At 41.2% G+C, this 22,566-nt stretch overlaps 1 long non-coding RNA gene across 1 annotated transcript; it reads right to left on the bottom strand.

The window, feature by feature from the left end:
- Positions 1 to 17,167: 17,167 nt before the first annotated feature.
- On the bottom strand, positions 17,168 to 21,793 carry LOC125914588 (uncharacterized). Its single transcript, XR_007455356.1, has 3 exons — positions 21,574 to 21,793; positions 20,299 to 20,958; positions 17,168 to 17,325 (listed from the first exon to the last, which is right to left on the bottom strand). It is a non-coding gene; the product is annotated as an uncharacterized LOC125914588 (long non-coding RNA).
- Positions 21,794 to 22,566: the final 773 nt, after the last annotated feature.

The following is a 22,566-nucleotide window of genomic DNA, read 5'->3' as shown; positions in this document are numbered from 1 at the left end:
CTATTTCTGCATGCGGATCAGCTTCAGTCTGCCGAGGTATCTGTCCTGGGCTCTCCTTAGCACCTGCTCCTTCCTTGCAGGCTGCCATCTTGTTATCCCGCCATTGGTTTTGCTCTACGTCCTTTAGATCACCTTCCTATGAACCAGTCAAGAACTGGAGACTCAACCGCCCTTGATCTTGTGGGATCTTCACCGTTGTGTTTGGGGGATTGTGTCTCTACCTAACAGACTCTTGAACCAGATTCTGGTTTTTCTTGATTCTGCGGAAACTTCAGTATTCCAGAAGAGCCTTTTCTGAGCTTACTACTGCTGCCTCAAGACCCTCAAAATGGCCTTGCCCTCTTGACACAGGACTCTCAAGAGTGGTCCTTCCAGACCCTTCTGTAGGCATGGCTACCGCCTTCTCAGCACTCTTGGCCTTGGGGCTGCTTTTCTCACCTGAGGAGGACTTGCTCCATTCCATGTTGCACCTCACTTTGAGGAACACCTCCCTTTGAGGTCACTATTATGGCATTCGTGGTACTGGATCCCCTAGACCCTCCTGCTGGGGCCTTTATAAAGCTTCTTTTACTTGGCTTGACTGTTGAGCTTTGCTGCTTCAGCTTCAGAGCACCTTGTGTGCTTGGCCAGCAATCCCCAGGGAGTTCCTCTGAAGCTCTGTGGCCTGGCCTCGTCCTCGTGCACTTGAGGATGTGGCTGTTCCTGCTCCAGCACCAACTTGCGTTCCTGCTCTACCTAGTCTCTCTTCTAGCCTTGCTTGCTGTGTCCCCCGTTTTACCTTTCCTGAGACTGATGACCTATTGCTTACACCCCCACAACTTCTTCTAAGTTTCCCTGCTGCCGTGAGCTCATTATTGTCATCTTTTCCTTTTCCAAGAACATGGATTCCGTGCTTCTATTCCCTTGAACCCGTTCTTGCCTTGGAACTCTCAGCCCTCTCGTCTCACAAGTTTGCTGCTGTGTTCCACTTGGGTCTTCTGTTTCTTTTTTATTTACCGTCTCTTGGGCCGGCTCCCTGGTATGGTTGTACTCACATTGGATCTTCTTCCCCACAGCCAAGGAGTGTTTCAACCTCAAATTCTACCTTTTCCGTGTGAATGAGGTGAAACTCCTGGTGAGTAGCCCTGGGGCTTTCCTGGCTTGGGAATAAAACAGCCTGAGCTTATATGGCTACTTCTTAGGTGGCCTTGTCATCTTGCACTCTGGCATTTGCTCAAGCAAGCCTGGGGCGGCCTCACTGTGTCTTTGTGACTCAGTAATTTCTGCAGTAGACCATCTTTCCTTGAGTCATGTCTTTATCTCATCCCCATCTTTGCAATTGTCTCCTCCTCTTGATTATTGAAGAAACCTTCTAGGTGTCACATCTGTCTCGTGGTGATCTTGCTTCTGCTTCGGATCCACAATATGCAGAACCTCCTGGTCCTGGCCCCAGGGTTGTGCCTCCCACACAGTTCTGTTGCCTCCATCTCCCGGAGGCTCCCTTCCTTCCAGAAATGGCGCTGTTACTCCAATGCCATCAAGCCATTCTTCTCAGTCCTGGGGGTCTTGGCTCCTCAAAATACTCTCATCTAAAGCATAGATTCTCCCCTATTTATTTTTAAAAAAAATTTTTTAACGCTTATTTATTTTTGAGACAGAGAGAGACAGAGCATGAATGGGGTAGGGTCAGAGAGAGGGAGACACAGAATCTGAAACAGGCTCTGGGCTCTGAGCTGTCAGCACAGAGCCCGATGTGGGGCTCGAACTCACAGGCCATGAGATCATGACCTGAGCCGAAGTCAGCCGCTTAACTGACTGAGCCACCCAGGCGCCCCGATTCTCCCCTATTTAAACGAGGCTCTTAATGTCCCAGCATAATCTGCTTTTGACGCTCCTCCTTCAACCTCTGGTAATACCTTTTTTCTCCAAAATGACCGTTTTCTCTCCCAGCCATTTTAAGTAGCAAGAGAAATATAAGGCGCCATCACTGACAAAAACCTGGGCCCTCGACAGCCCATCAAACATAGAGGCCCAACATTATTAGAAGCTGAAATTATGACTGACATAGAATATGTCAGAGAGTATTCACTCTCCCATTCATTTATTGCACGCTACTATAATCACTGTCACAAATAAATAGGCCTTTTTAGCAAAACAAAAAACAAACAGAAAACCCAAAACCAAGCAAGCAAGCAAACAAACAAACAAACAAACAAAAAAACCCATCCGGAAACAGAGTGTCCTACTGTCCCTATACCTTCTTCCCCACACTCTAAGCACAGCACTACCCTACCAGGAATGCTTAGATTTTAGTTACGTCTGGGCATTACTGCTTCTCTCTACATGTGCCTGATGGTAGACACATATCCTCTATCGCAGGCTCCTTCTCTGCCTGCTTTCTCTCCTCCTCGACACACACACCAGCCTTTGCTTCGGCCCATGGGAGTGAAAATAAGAATTCTGCTTTTCACAGCACATTTCTCACTCATGTGTCTCCATCCAACAAATTAGTCTATAATTTCCACACCTTCAATCTTTGGTAAGGTTAAAAAAAAAAAAAAAGGCATTCACCCAGGGAATTCTCTTTCTCTCAAATTTCTATATTTCCCCAAGACCCAACAGAAGACATTATGAGCTAGCGGGATTGAGATTCAAATGAGTCTGTGTTCAAATTCTACGCTTGCTTCTGGGATAACTTGGATCCCCCATGCCCCCTGGTGGATATAAATCTTTCAAAGGGGAGAACTGTGTCATGTGTAGCTTTTATTTCCAGCGTCTGACATGCAATGCCCACTCTGTGGACATACCCTGAAATTTGGCATAAGCCCTACCTAAGTGACGTGGTTACTAAAGTCTATGCAAATAGTTGACAACCCCATGAAGGACATATGTGAAACGACCTTGTGAACAGTAACGTCCTGGAGACAGGACCTCTGTCTTGACAGGGCGAGTTGCGCTGCTGACTGGCTCCTCGTAGAAACTGGCAAAAATTATAGCGCACACATACACACACACACACACATACACACTTATATTCTCTAGAAATGGTCCTAAGGGCAAACCGCAAATGAAGAAACACCTATTCGAGAAAATCGTGAACATTCACTAAGAAACTCAAGAGTCTGTGGCATTTGAACCAAGACCTCTTTCTCTGTCAAGCCTCCCCGCTCAGCGAGGTTGGAGGCTCCAGTCCAGACACCTGCTGCACAGAACTGCAGTCTCCCCACTCCTCACGGCTCCCCATCAGAGTGCTTTCCTGCTGGGAGGAAAAGGACTTTAGCAAATCTCATGAGCCCCAGTTGCTTGCTGCTGAGACTAAGTTCTGGGTGAGGGAAGGAGAGCTCCTGGTCGTGGACTGGAGGCTCCGCACTGAGACTACTGTGGCCCTTATTGTCATTGCCCCAGCTCCTGAGATGGCAGATCCCACTCGAGATCTGAACTGAGAGGGCCTCCAGCTGCTGCTCCCCTCCGCCCCACAGAGTGCTCACCTCCCAGAGTGGGGTGTCACTCAGGGGGAAGCTTGCCACTCTCTCCACATCCAGCACCAGAGCCCTGGCTCAGAGAATTTGCCTGAGGATAGAAACAGGCTGTGAAATAGCTCCTAATCTGCTCCCTAAGGAACGGACTTCACATTCAAGAATGTGGAGAAGTTCAAGTCCAAAGATGCCCTGAAGAACAGTGCCTGTTGCGGTAGAAGGTAACCGGGGAGAAATTCATGGATTTAATAAAGATACAGCCTAGACCGCAGGCCACAAGTATGCAGGAGAGAACGGGGAAACAGAATAGCCAGGAGAAGCCTCATCATGTCAGAACAAATATCAAACACCCACCTCAGACACAGTCATTTCAAAGGAGCCATATTTGATTGGATTTGTTTGTAGAGGTAGCTTTTAGAGTTTAGTTCAGAGGATCAAAGGAAAGCATGATTGAGAAGTAAAGAAAAGCAAGTAAAGGAAGGGAGATCTGGGGACAATGTCGCATCAAATCGTGGATGTCAACAGAGAGAAATTGCTTTAAAAAATAAAGATTCTGGCGTCGGAAATTACAATAACCGAAATAAAGGTCGCTAAAGAGACCCAACAGTAGACGCGAACTGGCAAAAGAATTAAACACTTGAAAATGGGTTGATGGAGATGATACAGCCAAAGAAGAGAGGAAAAAAAAAATAGACACTAAAAGAGAGCAGAACCTCAAAGAAATGTGGGACATCATGAAGCACACTAACATGTGTAACGGTAGTATTAGAAGGAGAGAAGGCTCAGGAAAAAATGTTCAAAGAAATAATGATTGCAATTTCCCCATATTTATCGAAAACATGGCAAAGTACACATCTAGGAACTCACATGAAAGGGTCACACATAAAGAGATCTACAGTAAAAATGTTACAAGTCAAAACAAGGAGGAAATCTTTTTTTGCTAATTTTTTTAATGGTTATTTATTTATTTTTGAGAAAGAGAGAGAGTGGACATGAGTGGGGGACGGGCAGACAGAGAGAAAGAGAGAGAGAGAGAGAGAGAGAGAATACAAACCAGGCTCCAAGCTGCCAGCACAGAGCTTGATGTGGGGCTTGAACTGACGAACTGTAAGATCATGACCTGAGCCAAAGTCAGATGCTTAACCTACTGATCCAGCCAGGGCCCCTCTTTTTTTTTTTTTTTAAAGTTTATTTATTTTGAGAAAGAGAGAGTGTGTGAGTGTGTGAGCAGACGAGAGGCAGAGAGAGAGGGAAAGAGAGAATCCCAAGCAGGCTCTGAGCTGGGAGTGTGGAGCCCAGCATGAGGCTGGATCCCACAAACCGAGAGATCATGACCTGAGCCAAATGCTTAACCAACTGAGCCACCCAGGGGCCCCCAAAACAAGGAGAAAAATCTTGAAAGCAGTGAAAGGAAAACATTTTGTCAATTACAAGGAAACCCCAATAAGATTAAAACCTGACTTCTCAGGAGAAAAAAGAGAGACCACAAGGCAGTATAACATATTCAAAGTGCTAAAGAAAACAAAAACATGAGATACTTGGAGGACAAACCGTAAAATACCAGACACATTCAGTTATAGTCAATCTTTAATGTGAATGGATTAAACAATCCAATCAAAATGCAGAGATAGAGGGGATCTTTAAAAACATGATTCAGCTATATGTTGTCTATAGGAGATACACTTTAGATTCAAAGATACAAACAGATTGGAGTAAAAAGATAGGAAACAACATCATGCAAAGAAGAACCACTAAAAAAGCTGGAGTGAATATGCTAATATCAGACAAAACAGACTTTGAGACAACAAATGTTACTGGAGACATTGGCATATTTTATAATGATAAAAGATTTAATCTATCAGGATGATAGAACATTTATAAACATATATGCACCAAAAATACCTGAAGTAAACCTGACAGAAATTAGGGGAAAATAGACAATTAAACAGTAGTTGGAAATTCCAATACTCCATTTTCCATAATGGATAGCATAACTTAGATGATCAATAAGAAATCATGAAAAACCCTTTAAGTCAGGTAGATTTAACAGACACCCATAGAATACTCTACCCCCAAACAACAGAATATATATATTCCTCTAAAGTACATATGGAATATTTTTCAGGACAGATCATTTACAAAAATCAATAAATGTAGGGGTCCCTGAGTGGCTCAGTTAGTTAAACATCTGACTCTTGGTTTCAGCTCAGGTCATGGTTTCATGAGCTTGAGCCCCTCATTGGGCTCTGTGCTGACAGTGCAGAGCCTGCTTGGGATTCTGTCTTCCCCTCTCTCTCTGCCCCTCCCCCACTCATAGTCTCTCTCTCTCTCTCTCTCTCTCTCTCTCAAAGTAAATGAATAAACTTTAAAAATCAATAAATGTAAAAGAACATTAATATTATAAAGATGCTCTCTGACAACAATGGAATGACATTAGGAAACAATAACAGAAAAAATTGGGGACATTAACAAATATGTGGACATTAAAGAATATACTTTTAAATACCAGCCAAAGAAGAAAATAAAAGGACAATCAGAAAACAGTCGAGATGAAGAAATATGAAACACAACATACCAAAACTTCTGAGACACAGCTAAAGCAATGCTCAATGGGAAATTTATAGGTATACAAGATCTCAGGTCAACAATCTAACCTTCCTCCTTAAGACACTGGAAAAAGAAGAGCAAATGAAACCTAAATCAAGCAAAGAAAGAATACAATAAAGATTAGAGCAGAGGGGCACCTGGGTGGCTCAGTTGGTTAAACAACTGACTTTGGCTAAAGTCATGATCTCACGGTTTGTGAGTTCGAGCCCCACATGGCTCTGTGCTGACAGCTCAGAGCCTGGAGCCTGCTTCAGATTCTGGGTCTCCTTCTCTCTCTGCCCCTCCCCTGCTCATGCTCTGTCTCCCTCTCTCAAAAAATAAATAAATATTAAAAAAAAGATAAGGGGAGCCTGGGTGGTTCAGTCAGTTGAGCGTCCGACTTCACCTCAGGTCGTGAACTTGTGGTTTGTGAGTTCGAGCCCCGCATGGGCTCTGTGCTGACAGCTCAGAGCCTGGAGCCTGCTTTGGATTCTGTGTCTCTCTGTTCCTCCCTGCCTCACACACTCTCTCTTTCTCAAAAATAAATAAATATTTTTTTAAAAATTAAAAAAAAAGATTAGAGTGGAAATTAATGAAATAGAGAGTAAAGAAACATCAGAGGAATTCAATGAAACCAAAAGCTGGTTCTTTGAAAATACCAACAAAATCTCAAAACTTTAGCTAGGTTGACAAAGAAAAGAGAGAGAGAGAAGACTCAGATTACTAGAATAAGAAATGGAAGGACATTTCTCCCAACCTTACAAAAATACAAAGGATCATAAGAGAATACTATAATACTATGAATAATTGTATGCCAACAAGTTCAATAAATAAACTCTTAGAAAGGCATACATTTTTGAAATTTGATTCAAGTACATGGGCTCGTGGGTGGTGTAGACGGTTAAGTGACCATCTTTGGATCTCGGTTCAGGTCATTATCTCACGGTTTGTGAGTTCAAACCCCACATTGGGCTCTGCACTAATGGTATGGAGCCTGCTTGAGATTCTGTCTCTCCTTCTCTCTGCCCCTCCCCAGTTTATGCTCTTTCTCTCTCTCTCCCTTTAAAAATAAAGAAATAAACTTTAAAAATTTAAGAAAAGAAATTGATTCAAGTAGAAATAGAAAATCTGTATAGACCTAGAATAAGTGAAGAGATTGAATTAATAATAATAATAATAATAATAGTAATAATAATAAAAAGAACTACCTACAAAGAAAAGCCCAGGCCCAGATAGCTTTACAAATGAATCCTACCAAATATTTAATGAACAATTAAGATCAACTTTTCACAAACTCCTCCAAAAAACTGAAGATGAAACTGCCCAACTCATTTTATGAGGTTAGCATTACCCTGTTACCAAAACCAGAAAAGCTCGTAGGAAAGTGACAGACTGGTATCTCCTGTGAATATGGATACAAAAATCCTCAACAAACTCTAGCAGACTGAATCCAGTTACGTATTTATATTTACACATAGAACTTACACTGTGTGTGTGCATGTGTGCATACATGTGTATGTGTGTATATGTGTATGTATACATGGCAAAGGATTCTCAGCTATGACCGCAAAAACGTTAGCGACAAATGAAAAGATTGGATTTCATTAAAATTAAAAACTTCTGTGCTTCAAAGGACACTACCAAAAGAGTAAAATATTCGCCGAACAGGAGAAATCATTTACCATATTCCTAATACGGGACTTGTATCTTGACTCTATAAAGAACTCATATAACTCAATAATAAAAAGACAAATAACCCACTTAAAAAAAATGGGCAAAAATTTGAATACACATTTCTCTAAGCAAGATATACAAATGGCCAATAAGCGCATGAAAAGATGCTTGATATCATTAGTCACTGAGGAAAATGCAAATCAAAACCACACTGAGGTGCCACCTCATGCCTATTAGGATGACTAGAATAAAAAAGTCAGATAGTAACAAGTTTGGTGAGAACGCAAACAAATGAGATACCTCATACGCTGCTGCTCATGGAAATGTAAAATGGTACAGCCATTTTGAAAACCGGAGTAGCTGTTTCTTAAATGATTAAACTTAGAGTTACCATATGACCCAGCAATTCCATTCCTGGGTATACAGCCAAGAGAAATTAAAAAATAGGTCTACACAAAAACTTATACATGGATACTTACGGCAGTATTATTTGTAACGTCCCAAAGCTGGTAACAACCCAGATGTCCAACAGACAAATGGATGAACAAAATGTGACATATCCATATAGGGGAATCTTTGGCCACAAAAAAGAATCACATGTATCAGAAATGCTACCACATAGGTGAATCTTGACAACATTTATTGATTGAAAGAAGCCAGGCAGAAAAGACCACATATTATATAATTCCATTCATATGAAAGTCCAGAATAGGGAAATTTATACAGACAGAAAGTAGGTCAGTGGTAGGTCGGGACGGAGGAGGTTGGGGTAATAACTAACGAGTACAAAATTCCTCACTGAGATGATCAGAATGTTCTAAAATGGACTGTGGTGATGATTGCTTGTCTGTGATTACACCAAAAACAGTTGAATTGGACACTTTAACTGAATTATATGGTATATGGATTACATATCAATAAAGCTGTTTATAAACTTAGGTCAAGTACTATTAAAATGCAAGTCAATTGAGATTCAATAAAGAAATATTCTTTAATATTCAATAAGGAAACATTATTTCTTTATTCCTGGTTTAATAACATTCAAAGGCCATACAGTGTTATCAGAACACTCAGAAATCAACTTTTTTTTAATCCTTAAAGAAGTCATTAAAATCGCAAATTATATTGAGTCCTTTGTGCAACAAGGAATTTTCTTGTATTATTGTTATAAGCAATCATCACCTTCCAAAGAATATGTTATTTAAAATTGAGAGATAATTGCTTCTATTTTATTGAAAATCTATATCCTTCCTATTAGCCTTAATGATTTCTTAGGACAGAGGTGATTTAAGGGAAAAGGATGTTCAGCTTGCAATTTGGTAGCCTTCGTAGATGTGTTATACTCTGCTCACGTCACCTTCTTCTAAATGCACCACATTATGTCATATTTAGAATATTCTCTTCCAAATGTGAGGTGAAATCATTTTGCAGAAACAAGGAAACTTTTACACAGGATTGGAATTGTAATCACAATCATAGGAAAAACACCTTCCTTATCATTGGCAAACTTCATGGTTTTCTCCCTTTAATCAAAAGATTTGGCTTTGCAGTAGATTGTAAGCCAAAATAAGGGCTTTTCTGTCCCAGAAAATGTTGCCCAAAGAAGAAATGAGGAAGGGTTAGCACTCGGTGCTAACTTGCAAATATTTCTCTGTCAGCATCCATAAAAGGAAGCTGGTTACCATTTTCTTCTTTGTTGCCGGTCAGCTGAAAATGAAAAAGATAAAACAATACCCAAACTGGTTTTCTAGAAGGATACACAGATGGCTCCACGTAAGGAAACCTGTGTCCACATTCCCCAGCTAAGACCATTCAGTAGACAGGATCACAGTATGATACAAGGACAGAATATTCAGTAGAGATAAGTTAGTAAGTAACGCTGTATGCTGCTTATGAATAAAGAGTCCAAGGATCACATCAAAATTAGTCTGTTTTCATGTTCCTGCATCATAAATCAATGGTTACTGATCCCCAAATAAAATATTCAGAGGACTCTCTTTGTACACCAATGTTCACAGCAACACTATTCACAGTAGTCGAGAGGTGGAAATAACCCAAGTGTCCATGGACAGATGAATGGATAAACAAAATGTGGTCTATGCATACTATAGAATGTCATGCAGCCTTAAGAAGGAAGGGGATTGTGACACATGCTACGATATGGATGAACATTGAGGACATCGTGCTAATTGAAATAAGCCAGTCACAAAAGACAAATATTTTTTGAGTCGACTTACACGGGCTACTTACGGTAGTCACATTCACAGAGACCGAGAGTACAATGGTAGTTACCCGGGCCTGCAGGAAGAAGGCAATGTAAAACTATTGTTTAATGGATGGAGAGTTTCAGTTTGGGAAGATGAAAAATTTCTAGAGGTGGATGGTGGTGATGGCCTCAAAACAACCATGGTCGTAACTTACACTACTGAGCTGTATGCTTAAAATGGTTAATTTTAGCTCACAATATAATTTTTATATTAAAATGCACATGCCTGCAGAATTTACATAAAATTTAGATGTATTTAAATTTTGCATAAATATGTAATTTTTGATGTATGTAAAAATATAGAACAACAATATTCAAAGCTCAAATATCTCAACTGTGGCACTGATCTACCCCCACGCTCTCTTACGGGGACAAGAGGATTTCGCTTTAGAAGTGGGGTAGTTCAGATAGAAAAGAAGTAATAAAACACAGTAAACAATGGTTTCTAGATTCCACCCAGTTATCTGCTGCTTTTCCGTTCCCTGCCTGAAACGCAGGATCCAGATGTGACTGCTGTCCTTTCCCCTGGCAAATGAGATTTCCCAGAATGTACTACTTAGTGACTTTTAACATATGTGGCATAATCTAAAAGAAAATAATCAGTGAGCTTTCCTAGTCCCTTAAGTTCCCTAGACCATAGTCTTGAATCAAAGCAGCTCAGGCTAAATCAGTTGAAAATGTCACAGACAAACTGTGTAGGCATCTGAGGATCTGGGAGAGGTTGCCTGATGGAGCATGGCCCAGGGGTCTGCTCTGACTGGACAATCAAACACGGTCTACTGATTCTGAAGTTGAATGTTGATTATGAAATAATTGGCTGATAATGACAACTTAGGTTTCTTTTTTTCTTCAAGCATTCTGTAGGAAAACATTCACTGTCGGGTAGGAGTTTGGGGAAGAATCGAAAAGTACGATTAACCAGCACTGTTAGAATTCTCTATTTACTGGTAATTTCACACAAGAATTCAAAATAAGACGCCATCAAGTCAACCCCATGAAAGCCAAGTGACTTTGTCCTGGTCACGCTGTTAGCATGATGGGATTCCAGATCCTCTAGAAGGGATTCCAGATCCTCCAACTCCTGCTGGAGGTGCTCCCCACCTTATCACCAATCTCTTTTCTATGTTAAATGTGGTTCTCAAAGAAAGGTCTTAGAACCAGCAGCTTCGGCATTACCTGGCAAATTGTTAAACATGCCCATGTTAGGGCGTCATCCCAAGCCTACTCCAATGGAAACTCATGGGGGTCTGGTGGGAGCGGGTTGGGTGGGCCTGGCCTTCCAGGTGGTCCTAACACACACGGATGTTTGCCAACTATTTTTTTTTTCTAACATTTTATTTATTTTTGAGAGCGAGAGAGGGCACAAGCGGGGAAGAGGCAGGGAGAGAGGGGGACAGAGGATCTAAAGTGGGCTCTCTGCACTAACAGCAGAGAGCCCGATGCGGGGTTCAAACTCACCAGCCGTGAGATCGTGACCTGAGCCCAAGTTGGATGCACAACCGACGGAGCCACCCAGGGGCTCCTGCCGACATGGTATATTGCTATATACCATGGTAACTGGTGTTCATAATGAAGGCTCCCGTGTATGTCAAGATACAAAATACTTTCTGGAACAAAGATTCTAATTACACACCGTACAGGTTTAGTATGGAAGTAAATTGTCTTGCATTGTAGTCGCTTAAAAAAAATGCCTGTACTCAAGGAGGTTTGATTAAGGCTTCAGCAGATGGAGAACTTACTGCATTTGTAACTATCACATAACCTTGGGTTTCTCAAGGTAAACTGTTCATCAGATAGTTGTCACACAGTTTACCTCCAGCTAATGAACTATTGGCTGTCATCACCCCAGGAACTGGAATAGTTACTTAACAGGAACATTTAATTAAGTCAGAACTCCATCTACTCCTTTTCTCCAAACTTCTGATAACCTTTCCACCAGCACATGACTGTGGGCTTTTTAATAAAAACCATCTTGGAGAGAAGAAAAAAAAAAAAAAAAAGCATCACTTCATCACCGAAGATGCGGATTTCGTTATTTAACAAGTAAGTTCTGTTCTGACGACTTTGCAGACACAAGCCCACCAGATTTCTGCCCTTAATTCCCCCACCTTAGCTCATCTGAAAAGCGCATTCTCAGCAAGTTTTCACACAATTTCCACATTGTCTGATTTAGCCAAATCAGCCACTAGAAGCTTATACAGGATTAAAACATTAGCATTCTCTTACCTCTTGGTCCAAGGATAAATTCTCTGTATAGCTAAGTTTAGGTGATGAGCAAACCCCTGAAATGCTAGAGCACCCAGAGACTGACTTCCTGTGCACCTGCCGCCATGAAATCATGGAATAGGGAACACAGAAAACCTCCTACCAGGCTACACAGGTTAGAAAGGACGACCATCTCTTTATCTCCTCTAACTTTAACTGTAGCGAGTTGTGTGTTTTCTTCAGTCATACAGGGAAGGGAGATACATGGCAAGGCTTTGTGAGGATGCAGGGGACAAGACCCCAAATCTCAGGAGCCTTTCCTTGCAGGCCCTTACCTCACTTTCTTCCAGCATCGTGTACCCCCTCCTTCCTCCTCATAGCCTCCCCGCAATGTCTGCGGCGGATCTGTTTTTAGGGGGAATGAACAGGTGTCCCTGTGAACAGACTAGGGGCTGGTTGGCAAAACTAGAGTTAAATAGAGTCCCAAAGGGAAACGATTAGAATGATGACCTGTGGTCAAAATACAGTCAAGGAGACGAGGTTTGTTTAAGGAGAGAGAGGGAGCTTTATTTTGTCAGTAAAATGACTGAAGTTATACTCTTCCCACTTAAGATTCTTTATTTTTTTATATATTTAAATTTTATCCAAGTATAGTTGACACACAATGTTACATTGGTTTCAGGTATACAACATAGTGATTTGATAATTCTGCACATTACGCTATGCTCACCACGAGGGTAGCCACTGTCTGTCACTATGACAATACTTTGGACTGGGTTCCCTACGCTGTACCTTTTGTCCCTGTGACTTATTCCATAACTGGAAGCCTGTACCTCCCAGTCCCCTTCACCCATTTTATCCATTCTCTACTCCCTGCCCCTTTGGCAACCATCAGTCTGTGCTCTGTATTTATGGATTTGTTTCTGCTTTTCGTTTGTTTTGTTTTTTAGATTCCACATATAGGTGAAATCATATGCCATTTGTCTTTCTCTGACTTATCTAATTTAGCATAATACCCTCTGGGTCTATCCATGTTGTTACCAATGGCAAGATCTCTTTCCTTTATATGGCTGAGTAATACTCCATTGTGTTTATATACGCACACACATACACGTATATACCACAACTTCTTTATCCCTTCATCCATTGATGGACACTTAAGTTGCTTCTACATTTTGACTGTTGTACATAATGCTGCAGTAAACATGGGGGTGCATTTATCTTTTCGAATTAGTGTTTTTGTTTTCTTTGGGTAAATACCCAGTAGCGGAATCAGCGGATCGTACGGTAGTTCTGTTTCCATACTGGTTTCCACAGTGGCTACACCAATTTACATTTCCGCCAACAGTGCATGAGGGTTCCTTTTGCTTCACATCCTCTCCAACATTTGTTATTTCTTAAGACTCTTTTCAATCCCCCGAACTTAAGCGCTGTGGGCTGGTCTAGCTCAGCTGCTGGAGATGATGTTCCGACAAATTCAGGGAAGATGGTTAGCACAGTTTTGGAAGGAGTGTTTATGAGGCCGACACATCTTCTATTTCATCAGCTACATTTGCCAGTTATTCTAGACGTTCTATTCTTCAGGTCATCATCGTAGATTTGATAAGAATTTCTCCATAGAGCTCTGATAAAGCTATATCATAATACCATTTTAGTATTATGGATTATCACTTGATCAATTTAATTGGTATTAATTATCTAATGAAGCTATATTGTCCTCAAGCACCACAGTTGTGTTCCTGAGAAACCTTATATGCTGCAAAATTACACGCTAAAACCAGCGGGACTTGGGAAAAATGGGGTTGAAGGAGACCACTGGAAATCTGTGTAACTTTGTAATCAGAGAAGTAAAAACCAACAAAACAAAAAATTATTAAAATACCAGCACAGCTAAATCTCTACTGACTTTGTGTCTATGCACACAGACCAGATGTCATATCAGCCTTATACTCTGGGGCTCATGTTGCCTCTATCAAGATTTAGATCCTCGAAAACATTTACCTATGATAGACCAGTTTTGTCAATATCAAATGTATAATCTGGGGGTAGGCTTCTTCATCAATTTTTGTTGACATAGGAAAAAATGTCTTTGTAAATGCTTCATCTGCATTTACAGCTTCCCCAGATAGTTTAACATAGAGGACAGGTTCTCAAGTGTGATCCTCAGACCGGCAGCTTCAGCACTGTGCGGAACTTTGTTAACTGTAAGTTCTTAGACTGTCCTCCAGACCCACTGAGCCACAAACCCCTGAGGATGCAGGCTGGGAAAGAGGGAGAGCCCAGAAATCTGCGTTTCAACCAATTCTCCAGGTCATTCTGATGCGGGTAAAGTCTCAGGACAATTGTGCTACTTGAAATGTCTCTGTTCTTGAAGGCACTACAGCAGCCACTTCTTGGAGAAGGCATTTTGCACGACGTCAGCTTTTCCCGTAAGGTCTTCAAAATTGCTAAGACTTTGAGTTAATTGTGAGAAAGCTGGCTCCCGATCTTGTCAGAACGGGATCACACCGGAAAAACCACCTGATGTTCCAACAGGACATCTTGATGTTAAACTGAACCAAATCCCCATTGATCGGTTGCATCTGAACTGAGTCATGGTTAATGAAGCTTGTGTTTTGCTAAACATACTGTGAGAGAACAGAAGTGTTGGGTACAGCAAGAGGAACATAGGTTTTAGGGCCCAACTGAGGTGAGTCTGAAAATTCACTATCTCCCGAGACCTCTCCTCCTCCATCTGCAAAGGAGTATCATTGAGAAGCACTGTGTCTAAGTGAAATGATACATGTAAAATGTCTAGCATACAGTGGATCCGTAAGTAAATTCTAATTCCCCACCCTTCATCGTTTACCTTATAAAACCAGTTTTAGGGGTGCCTGGGTGGTTTCATCAGTTAAGCGTCTGACTCATGATTTCGGCTCACGTCATGATCTCGTGGTTTGTGAGTTCTAGCACCGTGGAGCCAGCCTGGGATTCCCAGTCTCTCTCTCTCTACCCCTCCCCTGCTCATGTTCTCTCTCTCTCTCTCTCTCTCTCTCTCCCTCTCTCAAAATAAACTTTAAAAATAAATAAATAAATAAACAATTTTTATAAAAAGAAAATTAAAAATAGAAGCTCAATACATTTGTATAGATCTGATATCTGATTTTATTCAAGATTGTTCTATATTCTTCATGTGCCCGACTCTTTCTGGTCCTGCCTCTTACACGATGTCAGGCTGCGATGTGCATTGTGAGTCACATTAAAGTCAAAATTCTACCTGATGGGCTTCAGGGTGATTGCTTCACTGTCTACTAAATCACCAGAAGTTATTTTAGAAATAAATTTAGTAATTTAATAATTGCTTATTAAGTATAATATTAATATAATATAACATAATAGAATATACAGTTCTATATAATAATTAATCATCATTTCATACTGATGAAGACGTCCCAAGTATTACCCCTCCGTAAAAGATGGTGACGGTTATAGAAATAATAGCAATTTCTTTTAAACACCTACCAACATTATAGTGGTAGTGGTAGCAGTAGGTGTTAAAAGCAGTAGTTCTAATAATCTTAATTGTAATAGTCCATGTTATATCTACGAGAGCAGAGGCAAAGTCTGTTATGGCCACAGCAATATTCCCAGTGCCTGACACAGCACCGGGAATGGAATATGTGCTCGATAAATATTTGCTGAATGAATGAATGTCATGTTTTAGGTAATTCAGAGTGATTGCATCTGTATCTTCTCTGTATCCCCATACTGCCAACACTTGGTAGGCCGAGAAGATTATTAATTCAATTTTACAAATAAATAAGAAGAGCCAGGAAGGTAAAAGGACAGACAGAAACACAGCAAGGTCTCAAAACCGCTTATTGACAGAGCTTCTGAGTTTCACAACTTAGAATCTATAGAGACACAATCTGCTCTGAAATATTTAGTCTGGAGATGCGTTAGCTTCCAAATGTGGCTTTCATCCTCTCGAAGTTTATATTTAGTGTTGGCAGTTGCCTGCCAACATATGCTTTGACAAAAACACTAGGTTCGGAGGTCCCTTGCAGAAGCATTCAAGAGAAGGTGAGAGATAATGAATTTCTTCCTGTGGGCTTAGAGCTAAAAACTTCCGCCTAATGCCGTATTATTTCTGTTTAAAATAAAGCATTCTGGAACTTTTAGTAAAATAGGTTGCTTTAAGCGTATCGTGTCATTGCTCTCATGGCTACACCACGGAATCTGTGATCTTCAGAGAAGACAGCTTCCATATGCTAAACGAGTATGTCCGACGTCATTCTTTTGTCGTTAGGCAAGTTGGCAGTCCAAAGAAATACTGGGCTATGAACAGACATTCTATAATTTATTAGTATAGATAAAGTATGGGTAACTTTTCCTAAGGAGGATAAACCAATAGTTATGGACAGATGGGCAAGAACAAAACAAGAATCATGGAACTGAGCAAAATCTATGAGATGAGAAATCCAAGAGGTATAGAGTCAAATATTACTGAGTTAAGAAAACGGGAGACGCAATTTTTAATCGCTCAGCAGTGTCTGAATAAGATACAAAATATAAAACAGTCAGTTGCCCCTTCCCAGATAATATGAAAAACAATGAAATACCCACATAGACTCAAGTAGAAAGTGTGAAAAATTATTGATGCAGCTTAATTTAGAATGTTCTATTCTTCCCTGAAGCGTTTGATTTTTCTTAGTCCTAGTAAAAATAGATCATAGTAGCAAGTAAAACACTATTCCAGTCCACTGCAAAATGATAGCTATGTGTAAAGGATGGTTGATATGGAGCTTGTGCTTAACAATTCTCTCTCCTAAATGGGTAAGGGGCATTAAGGAATCTACTCCTGAACTCAGTATTGCACCATATGCTAACTAACTTGGATGTAAACTAAACGATAAATAAATTTAAAAAAAAGAATTCTCTCTCCTTCCCTCTCTCAGATGATGTTTTATTAAGGTAATTTTATCTGAATGAAATTTTTATTTTTAAATTTTTTTGTTGGACAGCGAGATGTAGTTCCAACATGGAGATCGGGAGACATGGAGATTCTTCTGAGAGGCCCAGACATCGTTCTGCTTTTGCTGACGCTCGCGGGCTTGATTTCAGCTAGATTGGAAGATCTGAAAATCTCAGTATGCCTTTCTGAGCAGTTTAAAAGAATCAGAAGTAGTTAAAATTTAGAAACTGCATAAAATATAATGTATTTAAATCTGAAACACTAGGGAGACTTTTTAAAATTTTTTTGGAGCTAGGAGCTGATCTTGTTGGATAGGAAAAAAATAGAAAGCATTATTATCTCCCACTCCAATTCATTTGAAGCTAAGGAAAATCTCATTCGATTTCATTCAAATTATGCTCTGGCTCTGTGTGAATGATATATGTTATTTGAGAAAATGAGGGAGATGATCGCCTCTCGGCTAATAGCCCATGACGAGATGTTGTGTGTGTGTGTGTGTGTGTGTGTGCGTCGCGTGTGTGTGTGTGCATGCGCACACACGTCTTATAAGTGGTGGCTTATTTTTTTGTAAAATACCACAGTTAATGTGTTTCAGGGGATATGAAGAGTTCTATGGTCAAGTTTATTAGGAATAAGGTTAAATAGTAATTGATTTGTAGCACAATTACCATTTTGATTAATTTAGTCTTTCCCTTGCCAAGAGGTGGTGGGAGGGTCATGCTAATTGCCTTTTGAATTACTATTTTGTGTGTCTGGTACTGGCGTTGAAAAGTCCTTTTAAATCACCACTGTATGTCAAAGTCAAGTATTTTATTCAGTGCGGTTTCTAATTAAAGTTACAAGAGGGCTTGTCAGTCACTGGGAAGTAAGATATACATTGAACAAAAATACTCTTATCCTGAAATTTTGTCCCTGAAAATGATGAGAATTTGTTCTTAGTGGGGGAAAAAAGAGAGACTCTGCAAAGATTGTGCCAGTTCAAGGAAAAAAGTTTGGACAGGTAAGGTATGATTTTGAGGACTATTATCTTTCTCTGTCCTGCTTCTCATCCCCTTCCCACATCAAGACTGGGCCATCAGGATATGGCATTGGGCAGCCTCTGTAACCAAGAGATTCCCCCTCGAGCCGTAGAGAGACCCTGTTTGCCAGGCCCCCCAGTCCTCCATCCCAACTGAGTCCCGTCTTTCCATATATTTTCTCTTGTCTTGTCCTCTCTAGAGTGGCAGTCATTTGGTGTGGGGTGATTAGTTAACCACTCCCTAGGATCCCAGCTACAACCTTTGCATTGTAGTTGGATCTCCAGAGAAATATTGAAAAATGTTAAAGAACGCCTGTGATAATATTTCCCATGTGGTTAAACGTAGGAAGCAAAAAAATAGCATAAGACAACGGTTCCTTTCAGAACCCCTGAAACCAAGAACTAAGCTGACATTCACAGGTTCCAGGGATTAGGACATGAACCTATTTGGGGGCCATTACTCAGCGACCACAAGCACTGTGTATGAACATGGTGCTTGCTGCTTGCCTCGAGAGATGCAGACCAACCTAGGGTTTTAGATTCGAACGTATCCCTAATGATCGTATGGGTGAGTAAGGGAGGTGAGATATATGTATGAGCAACAGACAGAAAGTGAGGTTGCAACAAGATCAATGTAGACAGAAAGTCATGGATGTTCAGAGGTGGGGGAGGAAATTATTTGAGAGTAAGTGGAAAGAAAACTCCCGCTCAAAGTAGTGTTTGAGCCTCGAAGGGAAATAATGCAGAAGTAAAGACCAGGAAAGGCAGGAATAGGGCAAGCAAGTAACTGGTAGGGGGTGGCTGGACAAACCATGCCTAAAATTTTATGTTGACATGAAGCGGTGGGAGATGTTTCAAAAGAGAGTTCTTGAATGCTAGGTGAGGGGCTTTCATTATATCGGTAGATAGCAGGAAAGCCATTGAAGCATCATGTGTAGAGGCATCGAAAGATTGTACTGGTGACAGCGATGTGTGCCTGGGCATTTTTGCAGTGTGGACCGCACCTGCAGACCTGAATTCAACATGGCATCCTCGCTGGGAAACACACCAAGGCAGAACGTGCCAAGGAACTAGAGGTTCAGGGATGGACGCTAACACATTGCTTTTCTAGAGGAGATACTTTGATTCTCACATGCATGTGGTATACCCTGAGACAGAATCAACAGAATGCTGTAAAACCCAAGAGGACCCAACCAGCTTTGCAGACTCTCTCTGCATCAATTATTTAGGCTCAGATTATTACCTACAAAATCAGATTCTCTTAAGATTTATGATTAGTGCTGGTAGTGTTTGGTCTTTTTCATGATGTAGCTAAAAAGGAAAAGAAAAACCACTCAAACCCATGGCCACTTGAGAAGACCATCATATTTATGTTGGTAGTATTACCCATTTACTAGGTTTCTGACCTTGAATGGACATCTTTAATCTCTTTGAACTTTAGCCATAATAGTAACACCAGTTTTACTAACTCACAGGCATGTTTTAATGAGATAATATGCAAAGTGGCTTTGTACATCCAAAATGGTGTCATAAAAATTAGTTCATATTCCAAAAAATGATACAGCATCTCTCATTTGTTGAGAAAGTATTTCTCACGGGGTGTTGCTGTATTGGTTACAATGCAGATCAAGCTAGGAGAGTAAATTGGGCCACCTCGGAGGTGTTGATCCCTTAACCGGGAGCATCTAAGGTTGCCTGATGTCCATCTGACTGGTTTCCATTTTGGGAAGTCATGAAGACCACAGCCATCTGACTTGAGGCAGATACAGAGAGGGAGGCTGATAAATCAGGAATTTAATTAACAGAGTGACTCAGGTGGAAAGGTTAGAGCCTAACTGGGTTTCTGTTTACATTAAACAGATGTGATTTGTAATCTGACTCAATCAGCCAGAAATTACATGCATCTTGAGGCAGAAATATCATGGATGTAAATATTCTCTTTTGGGGGAACAAGACATACTCAGGAAAATGACAACGTTTCATCTCTTCGTGTGGTCTTATTTTAGGGATGCTATGTCTTCTCTCCAGACCACAAATAGTTACCTTCTTGCCCACCCCATCCCCACCTCCACGTTTGCCTTAATCAAAACTGAAAGTACTATTCTCTCGGTGCCCCAAAGTACTCATGGTAGATACTTACAGGTACCGTGATGAATGATTCCCTGCTCATATCTCGGCAGTTACTCCAAGAGTTCGTAGCTGCTATTTCAAGATAGGTAGAGTAAGAATTGAAGCAGGGATGCTGCCTTAAAAAACAGTCCTACTATCAATCAACTCGTATGAGCTCATTGGGAGCAGATGGTGTTGGAGAAGTCTTCCCCCTCTGCGGTGCAAGAACAAACTAAGCTTCAGTTGAAACACTGGAATGTGTTCTCTCTCCTCATAGGAGACTGTTGGTTTCTGTCAGTGTAACTGAGGGAGCAAACCATTGAGGGAGAGGCTGAATCCAAACAAAAGGATGACTGAGCAGGAATTCAGGGTCTCTACCTTCAGGACTTCTCTACTGTGACCCAGAGCCTCAGAACTTGGGCTCAGAATCATCCACATGTTCTCCTGCAAAGTATTTCTGGACCCCCACTACCACAGTGCGGGACCCAAGATGTTGTTGGTGCGTAAACCACGACCGCGAACAAAGGAACATGAAGAGAGAGGAGGGCATTTCTGGAGATGAGCTTCATCTCCAGACTTCATCTTCATGACTCAGCTCAATCCAGATCCTTAGCATTAGGGTCTACAGCTCCCTTGAGGGGGGGGCCTCCTTTTGCCACTTGTCCTTGGATCCCAAAGTCATTCCTCCAGGCTAGGAAAGAAAGAAGCAAACACTCAGATCTGTTTTTTCCAGGGTGTATGTTGACATGTGGGGAAAGCTGTTGCTAGTTCTGAGTAGAAGGCACAAGAAGATGGAGACTGTGTGATCATGCTTCTCCAGAGCAGAAGGCTGCTCAGCCAGCAGGATACCTGATGCCGGGGGTGGGGTGCACCTGGAGGACGAATGCTCAGCCCCCGCACTGGGGCAGGTACTGAGCATCGGGAGGTGAATGCTCAGTCCTAATCCTGACTCTGGGCCAGCTTCTGGCTGGTCCGCTGCACTCACACCAAAGCCAGATTATTTCCTTAAGTTCCTCCGTTTAGTTCCTGGAGGGTAAGATCATTTTCCAAAGCACCTTGGGTCTATCTGGTTTGGCACCTGCCCCCAGTGCCTCTCACGCCTTCCCCTCGCCCCACTCTAGTTCCTATCTTCTCCCTTACTTCCCCTAGCCCTGGCTTCTAGGCTCCTCTCTTGGTCTTTCCATTCTGCTGCCCTACATCATCTGAGAAAAAAAGAACTTTATTAGCTGCCTCAGCTCTCATCACTGTGTAACCCGCATGACTCCTTTCTCCAGAGCCGTTAACCTGGACAGCTGCATCAACTTACTCTCCGCCTCAGGGGTCAGCCTCCGTCTGAGACTCCAGGAGCCATTCTGACTCCCAGGGGAGGATACGCAAGTAGCCACTCTAATGCAGATCTGTCTAGACACAAGCCTTCTTGCTTAACAGTCCCCTCCTTATGTCCTCCGCGTGATGGCCTATATCTGGGAATATCAACTGTCACACTCAAGAAGTCTCTGATGGAAGATCTTTAAGGGAAAAAAGTCCGTTTGTGACTTCAAGTAGAACTCCGGGCCTTTGCTCGTTTAGAATGTTGGCAGAAGATTCTTATCGCGCTACTTTGAAACATTTGTTCTCTGTTGCTGACAATAAGAGGCTTCTGGGTACAGATGTGATTGTGGTTGTCAAGAACCAGTAGAGATGAATCACCACCAGGAGTCTCTGTGCCTGAACAACCCCTAAACTGGATGTAGGGGAGGCGTGCCCTCCTCATAATGTCCTTCTGATAGTCCTTCCTCTTCTGTTTAACGTAAAGCTCAGAATTCAAACGAACTTATAAAGTAAAGATAGGTCTCAAATCAATAACGTAACTTTATACCTTAAGAACCTAGGAAAAGAAGAGCAAATTAAGCCTAAGGCAAGCAGAAGGAAGGACGTAATAGAATAAAACAGAAATAAACAAAGCAAACAATAGAAAAACAATAGAGAAAGATCAATGAAACCAAATGTTGAGTTTTTGAAAAGATCAATAATATTGACAAAGCTTTAGCTAGACTGGTCAAGAAAAAAAAGAAAAAAAGAAAAAAAGGAAGGCTCCTTAGTAAAATCTGGAACTAAAGAGGGAACATCACTACCAGATTCTAAGAGAATATATAAACAATTATATGTCAATAAATTAGATAATCCAGATGAAATAGAAACTTCATAGAAAGGCACAAACTACTGAAATTGACTCAAGAAGAAATCGAAAAATTAAATAGATTTCTAACAGTAAAAAGATTGAATTAGTAATTAAAAAAAAAAAAAACCTCCCACAAGG

Source organism: Panthera uncia (assembly GCF_023721935.1).
Source record: "Panthera uncia isolate 11264 chromosome D3 unlocalized genomic scaffold, Puncia_PCG_1.0 HiC_scaffold_8, whole genome shotgun sequence".
In the NCBI taxonomy this organism is placed as follows: Eukaryota; Metazoa; Chordata; class Mammalia; order Carnivora; family Felidae; genus Panthera; species Panthera uncia.
The sequence above is the reverse complement of the archived record's forward strand: the minus strand, read 5'-3'. Positions and strand labels throughout refer to the sequence as shown.